Source organism: Balaenoptera musculus, chromosome 14, assembly GCF_009873245.2.
Source record: "Balaenoptera musculus isolate JJ_BM4_2016_0621 chromosome 14, mBalMus1.pri.v3, whole genome shotgun sequence".
Classification (NCBI taxonomy): domain Eukaryota; kingdom Metazoa; phylum Chordata; class Mammalia; order Artiodactyla; family Balaenopteridae; genus Balaenoptera; species Balaenoptera musculus.
Window position 1 is genome coordinate 30,789,108 of NC_045798.1, and position 23,429 is coordinate 30,812,536.

Below are 23,429 nucleotides of genomic sequence, written 5' to 3' on the forward strand. Positions count from 1 at the left end.
ACATCACAGTCACCCAACGACCACCAAGACACAAGGGCGCCAGACACACACACAACATGGCAACTAATCTTGCATTTACAAATCAAAAATGTTTTTCTTCACAACCCCCCTTTAAACATAGTTGTTCATTTTGTCAGCTCAAGTTACATTCGTGCACCACACATTTCGGTTCTCAAAGAGTTGGTTGAAAGCACTGGATCTTCAAGTGTGAGAAAAATGAACCAAATGAAAGTGGGTTCTCAAAGTAGGACACAGTGTTTCCTCTAAAAAGGAACCCACCATTGTAATGGCCTTCATTTTGGATTGCTATCCAACATAAAATCCTAATTTTTTTTTAAGTTATGGCCAAACAACCATGAATAATTAATTAAGAAGACTGTTAATATAACTACACATGAATAGTTCAGTATCAAAATTTACAAAACAATTAAAGTGATATATACAGATCATTAGCCGTAGTTCTATACTGCATTGGACAATTCATATGTTGATAACAGCTATTTTATCTTGGGCTGGAATTATGTTCAAAGATACAATGGAACCCTCATTTGCTCAGTCCTAAAATACACACACAATAGTTTCGCTAGAATGGACACTACAAAGGACAAATGTGGATAAACAACAAGGTCCTACTGTACAGCACCGGGAACTGTATTCAATATCCTGTGAGAAACCATAATGGAAAAGCATATTAAAAAAATGTATATATATGTATAACTGAGTCACTTTGCTCTACAGCAGAAATTAACACAACATTGTAAATCAACTATACTTCAATAAAAAATAAATTTAAAAAAAGAAGTAATAAAAAAACCCAAAGGACAAATGTAAGAAAAGTTCAAGATTTGTTTGCATTTTTTTCTTCATTAGACAGATGGTACACAGTACTGTGTTTAAAAGTTACTTGGATTAGTTCTTATTCCTCTTTAATGTCTTCATGACATTAATTTGAAAAACTACTAGAATCACTTGTTTCTCTTTGCACTCACCTTTTTTTTTTTTTTTTTTTTTGGCCGTTCCTTATTTATTAGATTCCAGATACATGGGACCAGGATGGAAGCATCCTAGAGTGTTTGGGAGAACACATACAGAGGTGGAAGTACGTACAGGTGGGTGATGCAATGAGGGACCGCCATTTTAAAAAATATATACATCTTAAGAAGCCATTCCAGCCATATTATCATTATTAGAAAATAAAACAATCTCCACATAGTGCTTTTCTTTGGTGCTCTTCCGTGGGCATGGGCCCCTCTGTTTTCTGGTCACAAGTTTGTCACTACTTCCCCTCGCCACAACCCCCCTCCACCTTCGCCAGCTGCGCAGGGGGAGGGGAGAGTCTGGAGGGAAGGGAGGCCCCTGACACAGGGGTGGGTGCAGATTCTGGCTCCTCTAAGGCCCTGCTATGGCCTCCCACCCAACATCCTACTCTGGTCTTCCTACTCGGTTCTTAAATTGTGCCCTGGGAAATCACTGAAGTTTCCTCTATGCCCAAACTGGGAGCCACCATCAAGGTTCACGTGAGACAAAACCAGTCTAGAATCTTTAGAAAGGGTGGGGACATGGGGACCAAACAAAACCCAGCCAATACCACCTTCTCCATGGTTGGATTTTTTTCATTTTATTTCTTGGTTCTTCTCAATGACCTGTATCATGAGAGTACAACTTTTCCAGGAACAGAGGATTTGCGGGTAAACTTCAGTTTTGTTCTGTTTGGGGGGATGGGGTGTCCTAAACTCTCCCTGCTCCACCGTCTTCCACTAAGTCAGGGCCCCCCCTCTTCCCAGGGAGGTCCCAAAGCTGGCTAGACTTCCAACTAAGAAGTTGGCTCCTAAACTTTTTCTCTGAATGCCAGTGGATCCATCAAGTACACACCAGGGCCTTTCCCATTGGACAGAATTCTCATCATTACTGATACATTTCCTGTTGCCATTGGAGTTTTTTAAGTGTAAAAGCAGCAGCAGCAGCAGGATCCATCTCATTAGCACCAAGCCATCAGGACCACCGCCCCCTCTTTGCTTTAAAGGGGCTCTGATGCCGGGACACTTGCAGATGTACGCGATCCGGCGAGGCAAAGCTGCCCTGTTGCACTCACTTTTAAGGTGATTTTGCAATTTTAAAAATCCACAAACACAAGTAATAAGACTGCTATTTCTGACCATAAACAAAGTCAAAAGACAAACAAATGTGAAAAAAAAATGTGTAAATTATGAGAGCTAATTTCTCTAAAAAGCAAAGAGTTCTCACAAATCAATGAAAATCTCAACAAATCAAGACACCTACACAAAGAATGAGAAGCAGTTCATAGAAAAATGACTAATATCCACATGAAAATAATGTTCAAGTACAATTACAATTTTAAAAACAAAACAATAAGTTACCATTTTTCTAACATCAGACTGGCAAAGAACAAAAAAGGTGATTAATACCAAGTGTTGGTAAGGATGTGATCAAACATTCCGGAGAATATCCACTGATGGCTGAGATGTAAACTAGCACAATCTTTTTTGAAAAGCAATTTGGCAACATTTATCAAAATTTTATTTTTTAATATATTTATTTATTTATTTTTGGCTGTGTTGGGTCTTCGTTGCTGCGCACAGGCTTTCTCTAGTTGCGGCGAGTGGGGGCTACTCTTCGTTGTGGTACGTGGGCTTCTCATTGCGGTGGCTTCTCTTGTTGCAGAGCACGGGCTCTAGGTGCATGGGCTCAGTCGTTGTGGCTCGTGGGCTCTACAGCGTTGTGGCGCACGGGCTTAGTTGCTCCGTGGCATGCAGGATCTTCCTGGACCAGGGCTCAAACTCGTGTCCCCTGAATTGGCAGGCGGATTCTTAACCACTACGCCACCAGGGAAGTCCCTATCAAAATTTTAAATGCGCTCTCTTTGATCCAAGAATTCCTCCTTTTAGGAACTTATCCTTCAGATATAGTTTTACAAGAATTCAAAGATGTGTACATGAAAATACACATTTTAGCACTGTGACAGCAAAAACAACATAATCTAAACAGCTATCAATGGAAGATCAGTTAAATTATGACTGATCCAAATAATGGAATATAAACTCACACACATGCAATTTCTGAAATAGTTAACAACTGTTAACTCTTGGAAGTTGTAAAAGGGGAGGGAAAGAAAGATTTATTTATTTTTTACTTTATCCTTTCTACATAGTTTGAGCCTTACCATGCCCATCTATTACTTGTATTATTATTATTGGTTTTTTTTTTAAACGAACAGGCCACGTTTTTTTAGTCTCATAAAAGTTGTGTTTTTGACAATATTTAATAGTGTGGGGAAAGCAATTTTATTTACAGCACAATATCAATTTTTAAATAAACATATGCAAAAAACTGTAAGAACAAGGGAACTTAAAAATAATTATCTGTGAATTGTAAGATTATAAGTGATCTTTTTACTTTTCTGCATTTCATAAGTTTTCTACCCAGTATACATTACTGCTTGTCTAATCAGGAAAAACATTAAACAGGAGAAATTCCATCTAAGGAGCTGTAAGCATCACTGTAATTTTTTAGGTTTTCTTCATGGGCCCTGACTTTGGCTATTATTCTTTAAAAGTACATTCTATTCTTCCCTTAATTGAAGGGATGGTTTTGACCATCCCAGGTTTGAGAGTTTAAAGAGAGCCAAGATCCCACCAGCCTATCAGTTACACATCACAGGTGAGGAAACTGAGGTCCAAAGACCCGGGAAGCCAAAGCACAGGGGCGGGGAAGGAGCACAGCTCGACACAGACGGACCGCTGACGGGCATCCTGTCCCCACGGACCCGTGTCGTACGCCTCCCTGCATGCTGTCTTCCTCACACCCTGGAACCCAGCCCTCCTTCCAGGATCTTTGCAGGGCCAAGTCATACTTGTCTTTTAACGTTAAGCCTGCAGATGGGCACAAGGAATCTTTTTGGAGTGATGAAAACGGTCTAGATTTGACTGTGGTGATGGTTACAAACCGTAAACTGACATTTTAAGTGGGTGAATCTTATGGTGCGTAAATTATACCTAAAAAAAACTGTTTAAAAAAAAGGATCAAGTACCAGCCACACTTTCTCCAGGAATCCCCCCTCATGCCCACCCCGCCCAGTCTCAGCCGTGCCCCCTTCCTGTGCCCGCAGAATCCGCGGAGCACACCTCCAGCGCTGCACAGGCCTTGCTGGGCTTTAATGACCTGTGCGCACAGGGCTGTCTTGCCCAATAATTCGCAAGTCCTAGCATGTAACACAGCACAGGCTGCACAGGAAGTAGTCAGACGTTTGTTTACTTAACAATCTAATTAGTCTCTTCTATGTTCTCAACAGGCTGTGTCCCGCCAATGACACAAAGATGAGAAGAAATGAACCAGCCCTTAGCCTCAACTTTTAATTATGGAAACAAAGAAAGGAAACCCACATTTTATTTGAGTTCCTGTGGCTTCAGGAACTTTCATATACATTAACTAACCTTATATGTCCTGTGAGAAAAGTGTTTTTCCATGTTTACAAACTGTGGAACTAAGGCTCAGAGAAGTGAAGTAACTTACCTATGCCACACAGCAAGAGATAAAACTGGGATCTGCTTGACTCGAAACACACATTCTTTCCAGTAACCTGCCCTCTGTGTACACACACACACAAGAGGGCACACTTATGCCAGGAGGAGCAGGGCGTTACAGACACAAGCAGAAATGTGGGGCTTGTTATGAGAACGGCAAGAAGACGGGTCTGACGGGAGCAGTTTCACGAAGAAGCAACAGAAAAGACACTGAAAGACAAGGTGGCTCTGAACTGAGAGCCAACTGGAGCCAAGCTGAGGGGCTCAGGCACCACACGTGGGTCATCACCAAGTCCAAAGCCAGGAAGTGACAACACTGGGGCTAAGAGGAATGAGGGCAGGACCACGAACAACAGAATGCCAGGCGGGTTTGGACCATCCCCCGCTCTGTGCTGCTGCAGCAGCTGGTGACTTACAGTTCAGTCTCCACACTGGACTGACAAAGAAGAGAGTTTTGTTCATGACGCACTGAACAGATTATCTTGCAAAAACTACTCCAGAGAAATAGCTGTTGACCTGACTCAGCCACAGTTGGGAGGAACGGAAGGGGAGCGGCTATCAGCACACAGGAAGGAGTGAGGCCCGAATAGAGGGCGATTTCAGAGGAAAGAACACGCTGGCGCTGGGACAGTTCTGAGCACTGGAGGGCCACAGCAAGCCTGAACCTCGCTGAATAAGAGGGCAGAAGAGGGAGGCCTCGAACGGTCCACAGTAAATTTCAGCATAAATAGCCAAAAGAAAGAAAATAAAACAAATTTAAAAATTAGAAATTCCTACTCCTGAGGCAAAAGGAGAAATGATGTAAACTTGTAAACATTTAAGAAAGAATACGTATCCCTATTCCTCCTGGTGAACACAGCTAACAGAAAACAGACTGACAGGTAGAGCAAGAAGGCAGACAGGCTAGGGACCTCGGGATCCGAGGACCAACACTGTTCCCTGAGTTTTCTTTTTGCCTCTACATCACAGACTTACAGCAAAAGAAGCCAGACAGACGGGCGGGCTCAGATAAAAACAACAGAAGCCTGCCCTCTCCAGCCGAACGACCAGAAAGGGACAGCTCTGCCAGACAGAAAACGTTCAGCTAATAGTGGTCTACTCCAGCCAAACACCACAGAAAAGTAATCAGGACAGCACAGTACTGAAGCAAGGACAGACAGACAGGTTAGAAGAACAAAACAGAAAATTCACAGGGACTCACATGTACACAGTCAACTGGTTGTCAAAAAAGGTTCCAAAGGAATTCGGGGGGAAAGGAAAGTCTTCAGCAAGTGGCATGGATAACCATGGGGGGAAGAGAGGTGGTCAGCTCCTCCATCACATCACCCACAAAGTGTAATTCATGATAAATCACAGACACGAGACTTAACTGCTAAAAACTGTAAAACTTCTAAAATAAAACGTATTTTTGAGACCTTGGGAGAAGAATATCCCAGACAGGACCAGAAAGCATTAACTATAAAATTAAAAATTGACAAAGTAGACTTTTTATCAGAAGCAAACACTTCTGCTCATCAAAAGACACTATGAAGAAAATGAATAGTCAAGGCAAAGACATGGAGAACAATTTACTGTGTGTATGTGTGTGTCTGTCTGTGTGTATGCGCCTCACAAAAGACACCCAGAATATATAAAGAACTCCTACAATTCAACAATAAACAGACAATCCAAAACAAAAATGGGCAAAAGAGTTGAGCAAACAGTTTACAAAGGAAAATATATGACTGGTCAATAAGGCCACAAAAAAGCTCCACATCACTAAACATCAAAGAAATGGAAATTAAAACCACAATGAGCTATCAATAGACACCATCTAGAAGGGCTAAGATTCAAACAGAACTACAATTCCTAACATTGGTGAGGATGTGGGGCACTGTAAAGTTAAATATATTGCTGGTGGGAATGTACCATTTAACCACTTTGGAAAAGCATCAATATTTGGCAGCATCTTTTACAGTTGAACCCTTACCATATGACCCAGCAATTCCACTCCTAAGTATTTACCCAAGAGAAATGGAAACATATGTTCACGCACAGACATGATCCGAGTAACTTTATTCATACCAGATAAAAACTAGAAACACCTGCATTTCCAGTAACACTGGATAAACAAACTGTAATATGTTCACAATGGGATATTAGCGTTTTTTAAAACGAACAAACTACTCATACATACAACAGAATATATGAACTTCAAAAGACAGCACACCAGACACGCTAGATTACATAATGTGCGACTATTTATAGGAAGTTCTGGAACGGACAAACTCACCTCTGTCAAAAGAATCGAGGCGTGTGGTTGTGGGAATGTGGGGGAGAGGCAGGGACTGAGTACGAAGGAGCACGAGAGAACTTTCTGGGTTCATGGCTACGTTCTGTCTCTTGACAGGCATGTGGGCTACACACACGTATACATCTGTTAAAACTTTTTCTATTGAAATACCACTGTTACGTTAGCTTCAGGTGTACCAGTGCTTAGACATTTACATCCGTTTGGAAATGAGGACGCTGGTAAGTCTCGTAACCACCTGTCCCCAAAGTCATTTCAATACTATTGACCATATTCCTTATGCTGCATGTTACATCCCTGGAGCTTTTTTTTTTTTTTTTTTATAACAGGGGGTTTGTACCTCTTAATCCCTTTCACCTATTTCAACCCTCCACCCCCCTCCCTTCTGGCAACCATTTGTTCTCTGTATCTATGAGTCTATTTTCATTTTGTTTTGTTTGTCTTGTTTTTTCGATTCCATATACAAGTGAGATCATACAGTATCTGTCTTTCTCTGTCTGACTTATTTCACTTAGCATAATGCCCTCTAGATCCACCCAAGCCGTCACAAAAACACATTAAACTGTGCATATCACTGAAAATAAATTAATAAAATCAATAAAATCCCTCAGATGGGGGGAAAAAAAAAAAGCCATGAAAGCTATATAGAGATGATCATGAGCCATTAAAAAATATGAACTCTCCTTCTCAAACGTTGCTACTCCCACCTTTACCTTCAGCACCCACCTCCCCCCACACCCAAAATCACTACAACAGGAATGTCTACTTCCAGTCTTTCCCAACTGAAAGCCTGTGGCTGGTACCTGTGTGAAATCTCTCTCCAGAGAAAACTGAAGATATAAAAAGTTACTTCTGCAATATCTAATAAAAACTATTAAAAGTATACAGCAAAAACCATACATCTAGAATTTTACTTTAGAACCCCCAAAAATTATAACGTTGAAATGAAATTTTTCACATAAAAATAACAGTTATGACAGTTGTAACTGAGGTAAAGCCAAAAAAAAAGTTTCATAAAACTAGACTCAAATTTAATAATCGCTTAAAAACATCCACTCCTCCAAAGAACTAGGATATGCCTTGTTCTTAAAATAGTCTTTTCTGTTCATGTACCACTATTAATCAGCACACATAATAATAATCATTGACCCATGCAAAGGGACAAAACAATATAAGTAGGAAAGACAGGTTGCTAAATTAAAGTCTCCTGAAATGAGCTTTTGAGAATAACTCCAATGATTTATTAAACTTGATAATATCAACACAGAAAAAGGCCTCGTCCAGAAAACCCATAGCTTGCTTAACTAGTTCACAAGTTAAGCAAATCCAGTATTTATAAACTTTCTTTATTAAATACCAGGCTGTAAGTCACTGGAAGCAGCTTTTCCTCATTTTTACGGTTTTTAAAAATAATCTGTAAACTAAGTCTCTAACCCAAATCTCTACAAGGGAATCCAAACACTGGTTCATTAGTACCTCACATACTGAACACTAACCAGCATTAACCTACCTATTAAGTTGGGAATGTCCAACTTTGTAAGCAGTATTTGCACATGCAGTACATTCTTACTCTTCAAATTTTCTCAGAATTAAAGGACAAGAGTGTCCAGATCACAAGGGACCACCCCACACCATACATGAAGAGACGCACGCCAAAGCACATCATGAGGTTTTGGGGTACAGAGGACAGAAGGATGATCCTGAAAGACTCCTGCCGGGCAGGGAAGAGGGCAAGCAACTTACGTACAAAGGATCACGATCAACTTGTCAACAGGAACACTGGAAACTTAAAGACAATAAAGGAATATCTTCAAACCTCTGACAAGACAGCTAGTTCCAAGGACCATTCAAGTGCACAGGTAGAATAAAGACATTCCAGACACACAGTGGCAAGGACTGTACTCCCCCCGTACACTTGTTCAAGAATCCTGATGCCCTGAAATGCGACCCTGATGGGCAGCAAGGAACCCCACGAAAAGCAGGCCTGTGACCAGCTAGTGACACGGTCCCTGTGACCCAGGGGAAGAAGGGCTCCAAGGACAAAGGGAGTCACAGACATCCGACTGCGGAAAAGAAGAGTAAGACCCGGTAAAGAACCGCTGGAGCTTTTGGAATGTATCTGTCATGAGAACAGAGTAAAAGCAAATAAAAATAAGAGATAACCATTAACTCTAAGAAAAAGGGAAAGGTAGATGAGAAAATGAAATTGTAGTCTACTGCCTGGCTCAGGGTTACACAGTATTTGTGTGATCATCACCATGAAAACGATGGGTGCTGACAGAATCAAACACCATGCAGGGCAGGATGATGCTGGAGAGCTGGGGGCACGGGGCCCGGCGAAGGTCTGAGACACCCAAATCCTCATCTACCCTAACACCTAGGTTAACACAAGACGTCCAAAACTGCTATCTTCAAAAACAGCAACTTAAGGATATTATTTAGATAAAGGAAATAAACACCAAAAAAAAAATAGCTGAAAGGAAAAAACTAAGACCGAGAGAGGTGCAGGAGCAAGGCAGGGAACAGTGCAAGTCTTTAAACTGGGCTGGGGTCCCCAAGACCACCCGCAGGGTCGGCGATTCGCTAGATGGACTCACATAAGTCAGCACACAGTCATGCTCACGGCTGCGATTTATTACAGAGAAAAGATACACAGCAAAAAAACAAAGGAAAAGGCACAAGGAACCAGACACACGCTCCCGGGGGTCCCCGGGCAGTGGAGTCACAGGGACACGTGAGAAGCACCATGTGCTGGGCAGCTCCTCACTCACAGCCCGAGGTCCCCGTGGAGCCCAGTCACATCGGTGTTCTCCGCCAGGCGGGTACCGAAATCCCACACTGTCAGAAAGACGGCAGGTGTTCCGCGTAAACCACACTGTTTTACAAACCGCTGAGGCTCAGTAAGCTGCTCTTCTCATTTAGAGAAAGTTTTATATGCTGTAGGGAACAGGTATATAAAGAGAAATCCCCATCAAAGGATTTTTCTTAAAACATGAATATTACTATCCAAGAAAAAAAATGTTAAGTTTATAAACTGAGGTGAGACAAATAATCCTTCAGACGAGGCAGATAAGGTTTAGAGGGGTTTCCTATCATCCACAGTGAAATCCTCGCCATGCAAATATGTGCGAGGTTTATGGCGTGTGCCCCATGATGCAGCCCAGTATACACAGTTACAGGACTGACAGTAATTTCTCATGCACACTCCCACAGACCAACTGTCAGCCCATCAGGTTGTTACATAATTAGTCCTTTGAAATCTTCCAGCATTTGCTTAGGTCTATACTTCAACAGAGATTTTACTCTTGGGTTACTGTTTCTTTTCTGTACTCTCCGTATAGATCATCAAACTTAATCTTTATTTTAGCTTCTCCCCTACCCCCAGGGGCTTATCCAAACAAATAAACTTTCAATTAGCATCTCACATGCCACTCACAAAAATTCACTGAATGACATAGTGATTTAATGTTTTCCACTCAACATTCTCAGTGTCACTGATTAAAACAATATGCCTGAGATAAGATATGTGTGTAAAATCAGTTTAAAAGATGTGAAATTCCAAAGTTCATAATAATGAATAAGAACGTATGAATGTCTTTTTAAGGCTGACAATAACTTTTGCATGACTGATAAGAAAACAGAAAAATTCACAAGTTATTTTAGGACACTGATATAATGCAAAATGTAAAACTCAATGTCCAGATGAAACAGAAATCTAAAGGGCACAGATTATGTCCATTATTTAAGTGAATGTTCAAACTCAGGATCAGAATGCCAGGTGCTGGAAAATGAGCAGCCAAAACATACAGGATCTAGCAGCCAGAAATAATCCCACCTTCTGCCTGGGATGAAAGGCTGGAGAGGACACAATTCAGTTCTACATACAGCTGTCCAAATCAAAGAGTAAGTATGGGTATTAAGTATGGGGAGAAAAGTCCACATTGCCTTTACACAAAATCAAAGGTGCTATCATCAGCAGTCACCCTAATTCAGAGGACAAAAAAAAAGTTTTCTTATAAAAAAAACCAGAATAAATATCATTTGGTATTTATCAGTAAAACAGCACATTTTTAAAGTAATGATATATCCTTTGGCTGGGCGGGGGAAGGGTGGTGTCTTTCCTGCCACATTTCATAATCACAAAATCTATTCTCAAGAAAACAGTAAATTAGAACTTAACTTGGGGGCAGGGGAGACCAACAAACGTTATTTAATAATTTTTAAAATGCACACCACTGGTTACAACAGAAACTGGGTAAAAGTATCTAGACCATGGTTCCCAGACAGTGCGTGGAGGCACCCAGAGCACTGTAAGCAAACTCATCCCGGCCACGGGGAGCTTACATTTGAGGGAAACAGAGCGGTATTCAACATCTGCCGGACGCTGTGCAAACTACCAGCTAAAAGTTGTTCAGTTTCAACGTTCGACTGTGCACATTCCTTTCAACAGCATACCTCTGTGAAGCTGGGTTTTCTGGGGTAGCTATGATTTAAAGAAAAAAAAAAAATGAGGGACTTCCCTGGTGGCGCAGTGGTTAAGAATCCACGGGTTCGAGCCCTGGTCTGGGAAGATCCCACATGCCGCGAAGCAACTAAGCCCGTGCACCACAACTACTGACCCTGCGCTCCAGAGCCCGCGAGCCACAACTACTGAGCCCGTGTGCCACAATTACTGAAGCCCACGTGCCTAGAGCCTGTGCTCTGCAACGAGAAGCCACCGCAATGAGAAGCCCGATCAGTACCACAATGAAGAGTAGCCCCTGCTCGCCACAACTAGAGAAAGCCCACGTGCAGCAACGAAGACCCAATGCGGCCAAAAATAAATAAATAAATAAATAAATAAATAAATAAATAAATTTATTTTAAAAAATCAACATGGAACAAGAAATAAGGGTGGTGCTGTCCAATCGGATTGCAAAGTATTATAAGCTGTGCGGTGTCCAATAGGAACACAAAGACCACTAACTTTAGTTATTTGAGAGTGAAATAATTTATTTTCTCTTTCAGCTTACGTGTACTATTCTTTCAAATGGTTACTAAATTGCCGAGTCATAAATACGAATTTAGTTGTGTGGGTCTAACAACATAATTCAGCATACTATTAAGCACTTCCATTAGGCTGACACCAGGTCTAAGAGCAAGATATGTATAAGATGAGGCTGAAATATCGTGTCACAAAAGAAAGACGTTATGAAAGATGCTTGGAATCAAGACAAAAGGACTCAGAAGTCAACTAGAAGAAGCTCCCACTGGCCAAAGATGGAAAGATGGGACTATATGAGCGCCAATAAAATTAATAACTGCCATGAACTAAAGTATCAAGTATATTTAAATCCATGAGTTCATAATGATACTCAAAAATAAAATTCACTGGTCACTTTGGAGGATGCTAGAGAACCATGTAATTATTTGGAATAACTGGTAAATGGGGTGGGGAGAAAGCAGTTATCCTGAATCTGCTATACAAAGTGTTGTTCAGCAAAGTTTCTTTTTATCAAAATCTTCCATCTAATAAATAAAGAAATAAAAGACTGTCACCACTTAATAAGCAATTTAAAAATAGATACTGGCAACGATCAATGACTGCTAATAACACAGACAAAAAAGAAAATCACACCAGCCTCGCAAAAATAAACTAATGAAAACTTAATCTGATTAAGCCTCAAAATCTGGGGATATGCAATTTAGTTTCTTTAGTTAATACCAAAGAAAAAGAGAGGGGAAGGAGGAAGAGTGGGGGGATGAACTTAAAAATTAAGAGACCTAAGACCAAAAATGAGAAGACAAGCCACAGACTGGGAGAAAATATTTGTAAAAGATATACCTGATATAGGACTATTATCCAAAATGCACAAAGAACTCTTAAAACTCAACAATAAGAAAACAAGCCAACTGAAGACACCTCACCAAAAAAAGATATACAAATGACAAATAAGCATATGAAAAGATGCTCCGTATCATATATCATTGGGGAATTACAAATTAAAACAACAAGGAACATGACTAAAATAAATCTAGATTTTTTAAAAATTATTTTAAAAAAAATTTGTTTGTAACTATGTGTGCTGACAGATGTTAACTAGACTTATTGTGGTGATCATTTCACAATATATACAAATATCAAATAATTATGTTGCACACCTGAAACTAATATAATGTTACATGTCAATTATACCTCAAATTTTTTAAAAAATGACCTTCAGAAAGAAACAAGATACCACTATACATCTATTAGAATGGCCAAAATTCAAAACACTGACAACACCAAGCGCTGGCGAGGATGTGGCGCAACAGGAACTCTTATCAGTGCTGGTGGGAATGCAGAAAGGTGCGGTCACTTTGGAAGACAGTTTGGCAGTTTCTTACAAAACTAAATATACTCCTTCCATACAATTCAGCAATCATGTCCTTGGTGATTTTGGTATTTGCCCAAGGAGTTGAGAACTTATGTCCTTACAAAAACCTGCACATGTATGTTGATAGCAGCTAACTTATAGAAGTACGTTTATTCATGATTGCCAAAACTTGGAAGCAACCGAGATGTCCTTTGGTAGGTAAATGGATAAATAAATAAAACTGTGCTAGAATCCAAACAATGGAATATTATTCCACACTAAAAAGAAATGAGCTCTCGAGCCATGAAAAGACATGGAGGAAACTTAAATGCTTATCACTAAGCGAAAGAAGCCAGTCTGAAAAGGCTCCATAATGGATGATTCCAATTGCATGACATTCTGGAAAAAGCAAAACTATGGAGAGAACAAAAACATCAATGGTTGCCAAGGGTTGGGGGAGGAGTGGGAGAGAAGGATGAACAGGCAGAGCACAGAAGATTTTTAGGGCAGTGAAAATACTGTATGATACCACAGTGATGGATACATGTTGTTATAAATTTATCCAAACCCATAGAGTGTACACCAAGAGTGAACTGTAATGTAAACTATGGCCTTTGGGTGGCAATGCGTGTCAATGTCAGGTCCTCACTTGTAACAAACGTCCCATCTGGTGGGGGATGCTGATAATGGGAGAGGCTGTGCATGTGTGGGGCTGGGGGCGTATGGGAAATCTCTGCACCTTCCTCTCAATTTTGCTGTGAACCCAAAACTGCTCTAAGAAAATAAAGTCTGAATTAAAAAAAAAAAAAAGTAACCTGAGGAAGCAAATTCTGATGTCATAATATGCTCATTTTCTTAAAATGCTAAACTTAGTTGAAAAATGTAGCATGGTATCTGCTACTTTTTAATTGCTTGTTACCATTCTAGGGGGATAACAAAATGGACTTCAGTGAGCTTTTTCTTCATTTTTATATTCACACTTTCTTCTCCCATAATTTTCCGCAGAAAGTCAAAGTTCTTTTTTTTTTTTAGCCGTGCCACGTGGCTTGCGAGATCTCAGTTCCCCTACCAGGGACTAAACCCGGCCATGGCAGTGAGAGCCTGGAATCCTAACCACTAGGCCACCAGGGAACTCCCTAGAAAGTCAAAGTTCTTGATTCACTCTTTCTGCTTTGGAAGGAACAACTGAAAATTGCTAATATCTTAAAATTACAGCTTCAATTTATGAGTTTTCCTTAAAAAGCTTTCTTCCCAGTGGGGGGGAGGGGAGCTTTCTTCCCTCATCTCCCTCTCCCTCCTTTTTCTCAATAGTAGTTACTTATCCAAACATATTTATCTAAAGGCACCTATCACTGGCAGGTTGGCGAAAGAGCTTATTCATAAAAAGATTAAGGAGAAAGTCCCAATCACACAAAAACACTGTTTTTATAACTGACAAACACACCTCATTTTTAAACAATGGCAATGGCATGCAGTTTTATTCTCAACCTGTCACAATATCTGGCTTTCAATTTGTAGTGCCTTTGAATTAATTTAACCTTCAATTGAGAATGAAGGGTCATGCTTCATTACATCAAGGTATCAGCTCTGAAGCAATTCCAAATGAGTTCTACTAGCATTTTTGTTTTTAGTTACCTTTTAGGCAAAAGCTTCATATTTAAATACCTGTACAACGTTTCAAGGTGATCAGTTTGAAGGGCTTCACTCAAACTGATCAAATGTAAAGAAACAGGCCTAGTGCCTGGTACACAGTAAGCACTTGACAAATAAATGCCTTATTCCACAATTTACATCACTGTTTAGAACAGAATGTATACATGTTTACACATTCTTTGCCTGTATGTGTATAAAACATCTCTGGAAGAATATACAAGAAAATATTAAGGTGTGGTCTCTTCAGTGGTATCTTTAATGGCTGAGGAAAACACAATCATATTATTTCCATCTCACCCAGGCCCCCATTCCTCAGTAAAGAAACTGGGAGATACCCTGATGGAGAGAGAATACGGTAAACAGGAAGTAATACAGCACAGTCGTTGGCTTGACTAAGTACCATCACCCTTCATAGCCTGGGCTTCCTTATCTGTAAATACTGACATCTACCTGGCACAGCACTGCCAAGACTAAACAAAATGGTATTCCTGGTACTCAGTAAGTAGCTATAATAATTATTAATCAATATTCAACTTTGCTATTAACTATACAAAAGCAACAGTATAAAAATATCTGGACAAAACTTGAGATTTTATAAACTACATCCTCCCCCCCATAAAAGTGTGAAAAAGGAAGAGTTTTACTGCTTTTTCCTTCCTTGACTCCCATTTTAAAAGACCTTCACAAAATCATAAGCACATTTTTAAAAACACCATAAACAAATGTAAGAAGCCAAGAAGAAACTTGGGAAAAAAATACTGGCACTAGACATGACAAATACTTTTCAAAATTAATTTTTAAAAAAGAAAAACGGCTGAGGATTTGAACATGAAGCTAACAAATACTTTTAAAACGAAAAAACAGGGAATTTAAAAGATGCTCTTTTTCACCCACCAATTTTCTAAAGATGAACAAGTTTGATACCCAACCATGGGAGGGTGTGAAGAAAGAGACACGTTCACACGCTACTGGTAAAAGTGTAAACTGTTACATTTAGAAGGACAATTTAGCAACACCTACCAAAAATTAATATTCTGACCTAGCAATTCACAGTTAAAACCTTAGCCCCCAAACACACAAAAGTAAGCAAAGCACTGTTTATGATAGCCAAAAAACCTTTATTACGTTGCATCTCTACAAGCACCTCAAATTCCTTAGGAAAAAAGCAAGGAACAGAGAAAGAGAAAATACTAACCCAACTATATGCTGTCTACAAAAAATTCACTTGAACTATAGTGACAGAGGCAGCCTAAAAATAAACGGAGTACTAAATAAACAGATGGAGTGATGTAAAATGACAGCTTAAGGAACTCCAAAAGTTCACCCCTCCATAAAAGCACTTAAACTCGGTCAGAATCAACTTTTTCACAACACTGGAAACTAAGCAAAATCTTGCAGCAATCCAGGGAGTACTTATTCAAGAAAAACAGCTGAATCTTGCTTAAGAACACAGAACTTTGTGGTGTTTAACTTTCTCTAGTCCTATCCTGGGCTTCCCAGATCAGTGGCACCCTTGAAAATAACAGCCCACATTCCCAGCACTGGTTCAGCAGAACAAACCTCATTTGCAAACAAACTGAAATTATTTATTATTCCAGGCTCCCTGGAAGACCTACCTGCTGAAAAGGCTTGCTTTATCTCACCTAAATGCTGCTAACTCAGAACCCCCCAGGGGTAAGGCCACTAGGGGGCTGGCAGAGGTTTTAGCTGCTACCACCTGAAGCAACAGGTAACAGCTGGGGCAAACGCTACAACCAAAACCTTGAGAGGTGTTTTGGGGAACAAGGACCTTGAAGAGCTGCAACAAATTCCTGGAAATCTAGGAGAAACGTGTGCGCGCAGGGCTATGTACATGCTCAGGAGTTTTGCCAGACGAAGAATTCTGGTTAGCAGTTTTTTTCTTTCAGTACTTTGACTATGTCATCCCACTGCCTTCTGGCTTCTACCGTTTCTCATGAGAGGTCAGCTGATAATGATATTGAGAATCCCCTGTATGTGATGAGCCACTTCTCTCTTGCTACTTTGAAGATTCTTTCCTTGTCTTTGTCCTTAAACTAGCTGATTAAGATGTGTCTCAGGTGGATCTCATTGAGTTTATCCTACCGGAGAAAGCCCTCCACTCTCACCTCTGGATGACCTTGACCTCTGCACAAACAGGAAATGAAAGCTAAGACAGAGTTGTAAAGTGGTTGAGTACTGAAGGTACACCCCCAAGAGATGCACAGCACCCCTCTGAAAATATTGGGAGATGTTTTTGGTACTAAATGTTTAAGGAAATCTCTGTCCAATCATTAGTTGAAGCCTCTGTTCTGTTAGCTTACTGGTCAGCTAATGACTGGACATTAGCAGCCAAAAGAATAAAACGGGAATAAATGTAACCAAGGAGGTGAAAGACGCATACACTGCTAACTACAAAACATTGCTGACAGAAATTAAAGTAGACCTAAATAAACCCCTTTTTAATGGATTGAAAGGTTCAGTATCATTAAGACAACAATGTATTGCTGTAATTCAAAGTGATCTATAAATTCAAGGCAAAATTTCAACAGCCTTTTTTGCAGAAATGGAAATCTGATCCTCAGTTTAATATGGAATTGCAACAGGCCCTGAATAGCCACAAAAAAATAAAGAAGAACAAAATTGGAAGACTCACACTTCCTGATTTCAAAAGGTACTACAAAACTAGCATAACCAAAGCAATGTGGTACTGGCATTAGGATAAACATATAGACCTATACAGTCGATTTGAAGAGTCTAGAAATAAACCCAAACATCTACGGTCAATTGATTTTCAACAAGGGTGTCAAGACTATTCAATGGGGAAAGAATGGTCACTTCAACAGATGGGAACGGGATAATTAGTTTCCACACACAAAAAATGGACCCAATCTCAGACCATATACAAAAATTCACTCAAAATGAATCAACATCTAAATATAAGAACTAAAACCATAAAACTCCTAGAAGAAAGCACAGTGTAAATCTTCAAGCCCTTGGATTTGGCAATGGATTCTTAGATATGATACCAAAATCATGAGTAACAAAAGAAAAAATAAATTGTACTTCATCAAAATTGAAAACCTTTGCCTTGGGCATTATCAAGAAAGTAAAAAGACTACCCAGAGAATGGAAGAAAATATTTGCATATCATATATACTGATAAGGGTCCAGCATCCAGAATATGTAAAGGAACATTTACAACTCAACAACAAGAAGAAGAACAACCCAATGTTAAAATAGGCAAAGGACTTGAATAACTATTTCTCCAAAGAAGATATACAAATGGCCAATAAGCACATGAAAAGATATTCAACATCATCAGCCACCAGGGAAACTCAGATCAAACCCACAATGAGATACCAATTCACACCTACCAGTATAGCTAGAATTTTTTAAAAAAGAAAATAACAAGTGTTGGTGAGGATATGGAGAAATCAGAGTCCTTACACTGGACAGTGAAATGGCGCAGCTGCTTTGGGAAACAGTTTGGCAGTTCCTCATACTGTTCAACATAAAAGTCACCACACGATCCGCCAATTCTACTCCTAGGTATATACCCAGGAACAATGAAAACATATTTCTACACGAAAACTTGCACATTCACACTAGGACTATTCATAATAGCCACAAAGTAATGACAACTTAAATGTTCATCAATGGATGAATAGATAAACAAAATGTGGTATGACCAGACAGTGGAATATTACTCAGCAATAAAAAGGAATGGAGTACTGACACCTGCTACAATATAGACGGACCTTGAAAACATGATGCCGAGTAAAGACAGTCAGTCACAAATGATTACATATATGATTCCATGTACATGAAATGTCCCGAATAGGCAAAACCACAGAAACAGAAAGTAGGTTAGTGGTTGCTAGTGAGTGGAAGCAGGGGGAATGGTGAATGGCTGACAATGAAGAAGAGGGGTAATGAAAGGTTCTAAAACTGATCGTAGAGGTGGTTGCACAACTCTGAATATACGAAAAACGACTTAATTGTTGTGCACTTTAAAAGGATCAATTTTATGTTATATGAATATCTCGATAAAGCTGTCATAAGAAAAGCAGGCTCAAGTCTTTGCCGAGTTAAAACTCCCTTCTTAACCCTTTATTACCCTCTGCTAACACTTCTTTCTATTCTTCCCTTCACAGTTTTGTTTATTCTTGAAATAACGTACATTTGCTTTCTCCACTCTCTGACCTCCCATTAACTCAACTCAAACTTAGCTCCCTCTCCAAATGGTAGCATTAAGTAGGATGCTAAGAAACTGCTCTCACTTAGTTATCAAATTCAACAGACTCCTAAAAATCCATGTTTCACTCGAGTTCTCAAAGCATTTGAAATATAGCTTCCTTTATTCTTATTTTTTCTGGAGAGGCAGTTGTGAAGTACAGCTTCCTTTTGAAATGATCCCATTTGGGCTTCTACAACATCGCATCATGATTTCTCAGCGTTTCTCGACACATAGGAATTTCCCTTTCCAGTTCTTCTTCTCTCTGGCTTCAAATGCTATTGCTCTGCATGGCCTATTTCCAGGACCATTCTCCATCAGTAAACTCTTCCTATGCCGTGTTACCTAAATCAAAGGCTTCAGGAACCACCTATAAGATAGCCTGATGACTCTCCTATCAAGACCTTTCTCTCGTGCTCCAAACCCACACACAAGCACTTCCACCTGGATGTTTTACAGACAACTCCTACTCAGTGTATTCAAAAGCTAAAATACTGTTCCTCCCCAGATTTGCTCCTCTTCCTGAATTCCCTGTCTCAGCATACTTTACCATTTGTTGTCTAGTCAATCACCTAAGTTAAAATCCAAGTCATCTTACCCTATTATTTCTCTCTCACTCCCTAAATCCAAGTGTCACTGAACCCTATTAATTCTGCCTCCTAAATATTTGTGCTATTAACTTATTCCTCTGCATCTCCACTGATCCTACCTTAGTTTAGGCCCTGTCACCTCAATTATTACAAAAACTCCTCACCAGTCTTCCTGCATCCTCCTTGTCCTCCCTCCATCCCTTCTGAAATCTATACTCTACAATACCAGAATGATCTTTCTAAAATGAAAACCTTATCATGAGGCTTTCCTGGTTAAAATCCATAAGCTCTATTATTATCTATAGGAAAAGCCCTCAAGAATCCTCAGAATGGCACGAAGTACCTGAGGACTGATCTGTGCACCCTCATCATCTGCTACTTACCCTGTAAGCGCAATGCTACAGCTGCAGAGAACAACTTCCGTTCTTATAATGCTCTCTCTCCTCCTTTCCAACTTTCCCTTGGCCTTCCTTTCCTTTCCCAAGATTTCTGCCTCAGTCATGCCTAAACCTTCTTCAGCTTCAAGGACATAAAGTATAAAGCACCTAATACAATGCTTGACACACAGCAAGGAGCTACAATGGGTTGAGAGGCTTAGACCTCTTCTTCATCCTGTCTCAGTGACTCTTGTCTGCTTCGAGGTTAGGCTGACTTTATGTCACCTGTCTACAAGACTACTCCTAATTTGGTCTCTGCCTACATCCCCAGGTTCAGGTCTTGCCACCACCCTCGGCCCTCGTCAGCCGTACCTGCAGATCCTACAACTCACTCTGTTCAGACTCCCGCGCTTCTCTCACACTGCTCCTCCTGCCTAAACGCCCATCCTTTCTAAGCCTGTATACTCACTGTTCTCGTCCTCTCCCATACGCTTTTCCTGACCACTGCCGCTTCCTCAGTCTCTCCTCCTCTTCCCTCAAGACATGGACCACTGCCTCCTTTGTACACCCACTGCAGTCCCCGTCCTTCCTCCGCTCAAAGCAACCTTAAAAACATATTGTACTTGTGGAAGTTCAAGTAAGTGAGAAACTCTTACCACCCTGAAGGCAGGGGCACTGCCTCATCCATCTGTAAGTCTCCACAGTACCTGCTGCACAGAAATTACACTAAATGACCTGCATTTTTGTTTATTCCCTCCATATATACTAACCTAAGTTCCTATCAGAGTTTTTCGTTCAAAAAAGAAAGAACATACTTTTGGGTTACATTCTGGGCCCAATCTCTCCTTGCCAAGCTAACACTTGTACAAATTAAAGTTAATATGCACTTTCTGATACCACTTCTATTTTTCTAAAGTAGGGGAGAAATGATCCCTGGAAGATCTAAAAGGAGAAATACTATTTTAAAGAGACAGTAAATTATGTGGCATAGCTTCAAGATACTGTTTAAAGAATTGCTTCCCAACGGTCACCGTTAAACTAGCCCACCTCGCTTACATCTATGGGTCACTTTGAAAAGTGGAAACCCTTCTACTAACTTCCTTCCTACCTCTACTACTTGCCAATACAGTTTACAGCAATTACTCATTCTCAGGAAAATACTCAGAAAGGAATTATCAAGTCACCAAGATAATTCGGAAGGCAGAAAGTGAAGTTACCTTTCTCATTCCCAGGCCCACTTATTCATTTAGAAGCGCTGCCTCCGTGGCCAGCAAACCACAGGTGGGCCTGTTCCTTATCATCGCTACTTGAATATTCTGTGAACTACCGCCCAGCATGATGGACTGCCACCCAAAGTGCTGCAGCGCGGGGACAAGCCCGCTCCACTCAACAGAACGTTTAGTGAAAGCTCTCCTAATGAGGCTCGTCGGTGTGTTAACTCAGCGTCCAAACGACGGTATTTGCACCTGCACGTTCAAAACCCCTCGAATTAACATTTTAATTATTTTCAAGCATTCGATCAGGCCTTAGAGGAAAGATGCTCTGCTTGCTCAAGACGGAGGCTCTGGAGTCATGAATCCCCAAACCTGAAGCAGCATAAGGACTTCAGGTAAGGCTGAGGTGTGGGATATCTAGCGAAACCTGTTTCACTCTCACAACGATAAACAAACACACACACGCACCCAGCTGACCTCCCTAAGAGCCTTTGGGCGCCAGCCCGCTTGACAAGGAGTTGTGAAAAGAATTTCCAACTCGGCTCTGCCGGTGCCCTCGCAGCACCCAGGAGCCCCGCCGCTTCCACGAGCCCTCCCTCCTCACCGGGCGCGCACCGGAGACCCGTCAGCATCCCGACCGCGATTATGTAAAAGACCGAGTCCCTCTCCCCCGTCCGAGGCCCGGGCCCCGGGGAGGGCCCGGCTCCCCACCCTCCCCGCCCAGACCCAAGAGCCCCGGCCAGCGAGCGGGAGAAACGGGGAGGGCGGGCCGGAACCGCGGACAAGCCGCCAGAACCAGCCGCCCCCGGCAGCCACGCCCCCGCCCCGCCGTCCCACCGCCCCGCCGCCCCGCGAGAGCCCGGCCCCGCAGCCGCCTGACAGACGCCACGAGAAGGCGCGCGGACGGCTTCGGACAGCGGGGCCCCGCCCGCCCCGCCACCCGCCACCCGCCACCCGCCACCCGCCACCCGCCACCCGCCACCCGCCACCCGCCACTGACCTGCGCCGCCGCCGCGCGACCGCCCGCCGCCGCAGCCGCCTCCTGCGCTGCGCCCCCGGCCGGCCTCGGGCGCCCCATTCCCACCCCGCCCCAGCCTCCGCCTGTTTACAATGATTGGGACAGAACCGGGCGAGCCGGCCCAGCGCGCACGCGCACTCCCTCCTCCCGCTGCACCCGGCTTCCCGGGTCCTCCTCTCGGCTTTGACGGCCGGGGCTGTCCAGGGCCGGCGCCCTGTGCCCCCGCGCGGGGCACGCTGGGATGGATAGTCCTCGGAAACCCAGCGCCCAGTCCTCAGGCGGCCCTCCGCCGGGAGCCGCACTACAACACCCAGGATGCACGGCGCCTGCCCGGCCGAGGGGCCAACTGGGGAGACCCGGGAGCGCGCGAGAGAACGCGCCGCGCCAGAGCTCCGCCGGCGCCTGCGCAGTTCCTGGTGGTCGGGGGCCGGGAGGGTACGCGCTTACCTCGCGCGAGCTCCGCGAGGACTGTTGGGGGCAGAGCCGGCCGAGGTCCGGAGAAGAGCAGACGTTGTTCTGCCCACGCTCCGGGCAGCCTGTTCCCCAGCTACTGAGGCGCAGACCTTCTGCACCGCGGGCTTCAGCCCTAGCCAGTTAAACCGGCCCGGAGGCCGGCCCAGCCTCCGCTGGGTGGGGCTCTCCCCGGCCCGGGCTGGGAGGGGAGTCTAGCTTGGGGTGGGGACTTTTGCTGGGGGTTTGGATGCAGGAAGCGCCGTGGGCCTCCGAGGAGAAACTTGTCTAGAACTCTGTATCGGGACTGGCCTCAGCATTCCTAAAATGGGTGTCGACGAGGACCTCCCTCGGTCCTTGCGGCGCAGCGGGGCCCCCACCTTGTACCGAGGAGGTCCTGAATCAGAGCCGCCCTCTGCACGGTTAGCTTGCAGACAGAACTGGATCTAGAGGAAGATGGAAATGACCGCATTTCCTCCGGAAACTCTTCACAAAGGCTTCAAGATTTGTCCTGCTAATGCATGGCTGGAAATCAGGGATCTTTTTACGTGTTCTTGTCTTATAAAGTTTGGCAGTTTTATTAGGGGGATGATAAGATTGGGGATAGATGGGCCTTCCCAATCACTTCCATTCCTGCGTGCGATACTCTCTTTACAACTTCATTACATGTTTAGACTGATCTCTACTCCATCCTGCCCTGTTCCTCCCAAAGCAGCCTGCCTCCAGT

General features: G+C 42.4%; 1 protein-coding gene across 7 annotated transcripts in view; it reads right to left on the reverse strand.

The window, feature by feature from the left end:
- The window catches only part of RALBP1 (ralA binding protein 1), a 43,885-nt gene extending 21,062 nt beyond the window's left edge, over positions 1 to 22,823 (reverse strand). For 3 of the 7 annotated variants that reach the window (XR_005022613.1, XM_036874719.1, XM_036874720.1), the window contains exon 1: positions 22,235 to 22,351. The gene's annotated coding sequence lies outside the window, so the exon portion shown is untranslated. Of the gene's footprint in view, positions 1 to 11,175; positions 11,275 to 21,838; positions 21,861 to 22,234; positions 22,353 to 22,699 lie in introns of those variants that run through there. The other 4 variants (XM_036874716.1, XM_036874714.1, XM_036874718.1 and 1 more) reach the window with 4 other exon arrangements.
- Between the last annotated feature and the right edge of the window lie 606 nt (positions 22,824 to 23,429).